The 1,965-nt window shown below is 44.5% G+C and overlaps 1 long non-coding RNA gene across 1 annotated transcript; it reads right to left on the bottom strand.

The window, feature by feature from the left end:
• LOC137477953 (uncharacterized) lies at positions 1-1,220 on the bottom strand. Its single transcript, XR_011001316.1, has 2 exons — positions 905-1,220; positions 1-796 (listed from the first exon to the last, which is right to left on the bottom strand). It is a non-coding gene; the product is annotated as an uncharacterized lncRNA (long non-coding RNA).
• Positions 1,221-1,965: the final 745 nt, after the last annotated feature.

The raw sequence follows: 1,965 nt of genomic DNA, 5'->3' as shown, positions 1-1,965 counted from the left end.
TATGTGTAATTCATTATAGTGTATAGCTCTGTGTATTGTAACTGGGCAAGGAAGCAAAAGATCCCAGTAGTTCCAGGGCCTGATTCACCATTGCACTGTGATTGCTTTGGTCATGCAAAGTAATTGTAAAACTGGCTTTACTGGGCAGTTAAAGTGGCTTTACAGCTGTCTTGTGGCAGCTGAATGAAGCAGCCAATGAATTCAGCACAGAACTCCTGCTGTTGCAGTGTGGGGGAAGCTGCTCCCCAGACATTCTTGCCAGTGAGCATCTCCCTGAGACTGGAGCTGGGCAATAGTTGGAACAATCTGTGTTTTCACAGCACAAAACATTGAGATCCTTTGAGACCTTCAGTGAACCTCAGCATGTTCGAATTGATTGCTGGAAAAGTCCTGCATGCTTGCAAGTCTAATCCTACTCAGAGGGAGCAAGTCTACATTGTCGGTCTCTGCTCTGCACAGAGCAGCATGAGCTGTGGCGGGTTTGCTTCACTGCTGGGGTGGCTGCAACACCTTACACCTCCTGAGATATCTGCATCATACTTACAGCCCAGAGTAGGGCTGTGGACTCTCTGACAGTGAGAGAGAACAAACCTGGTAGAAATACCCCTGCCCACGTTGTTTTTCAGATCTCTTTCTAAAGAGCAGTTTTTCCTTCCAAAGGGTAATGCTGGAGGGCAATCAGTGCTTCTGTGCCTGAACTATTCCTTTGTCCTGGTCAGCTGTTTCTCCATCAATGCTGCCAAATAAAGGCTGAACTGTACTACAGCTCAGCCTGGGGTGTCCAAGCACTCCAGTGCTGTGAAAGAAAAGGTGGTTTTTTTTTTTTGGTGGGTTTTTTTAAAGAATAAATAAAATAGGAAAAAATACATAAAATATAATAAATAGCTACAAAATAAAAATACACTCAGAAGACGCTGTGCACACAATAGCTGGAAAGCAGGAGTGCAGCCCTGTTTTCCTCTGTCAGTGGGTCAGTGTGTTCTGTAAGCACTTCCATCCTGTCGGGTCCCTGGTTGGTCTCCACCTGCTAGCCGGCTCACTCCAGAGGCAGCGCTGACCTGGCCGCTCCCTCATTTCGCTGGCGCCAGCGGCTTGATGGGCCTTGCACTTTGATTATTTGTGTTAACAGTTAATTTAGCACCATGGACACGTGTGCCAAAGCTGCCTCCACTTCCTGCAGCCTTCCAACAAATGGGACTTTTATGAGATGCCTTTCACAGCTCCCCCGCCTCCTCCAGCTCAACTCATTTGCCTCTTTTCTCCCCCACCCTCCCCCGCTTTCCCTCCCCACCCCACCGTCTCAATCTCAGCTGTAATCTTTTCTACATCTTGCAGGAAAAGAGCTATTTCTGGCAGCTCTGTCTCAAACACTTGCCCCACTCAAACTGATTTAATGGAGATTTATAGACGCGAGGCTATGCAGCTCTGAGACGCTTTCCTGAAAAGTTTTTCTGTGCCTGTGTTACGTATGGAATTTATTTATTTAATGTTTGGTGTTGCAGCTACACTGTCAACTGTTTGTATGACATATTCCACATACTTTTTTTTTTTCTTTTTTTCCCTATTTTTTCCCCCACAAGAATTCCAGTGAAATCCTGTTACGCAGCACATTTCTGGTCCAATTCATCCCAGCTGCTGACTTTACCAAGCTAAAATCTAACACCCAGGTCCAATTTCATTAAACCCCAGCCAGCATGGTTCTTTGTGATAATACTGACTCTTGTCTAAGGCAATATGTATTTTGGCTCGCTGCTACAAATAAATCCTGTCGTAAGTACCTTCTTCCTAGTGTGCAGCACACTGCAATGGTCCAGGAAAAAAGCAGCTTCTGTAAGAAGTTGCAGAGAAAAGAGTATTTTGTAATAATTTATCGTGATTTTCCAAATAAGCTCTCTGCTATCTTAAGAAATTAGGTTCTCTAAAAAGAAATGAGAACTTTACTTGTATATTAGAATCAAAACTGCT

Source organism: Anomalospiza imberbis, chromosome 1 (genome assembly GCF_031753505.1).
Source record: "Anomalospiza imberbis isolate Cuckoo-Finch-1a 21T00152 chromosome 1, ASM3175350v1, whole genome shotgun sequence".
In the NCBI taxonomy this organism is placed as follows: Eukaryota; Metazoa; Chordata; class Aves; order Passeriformes; family Viduidae; genus Anomalospiza; species Anomalospiza imberbis.
The sequence above is the reverse complement of the archived record's forward strand: the minus strand, read 5'-3'. Positions and strand labels throughout refer to the sequence as shown.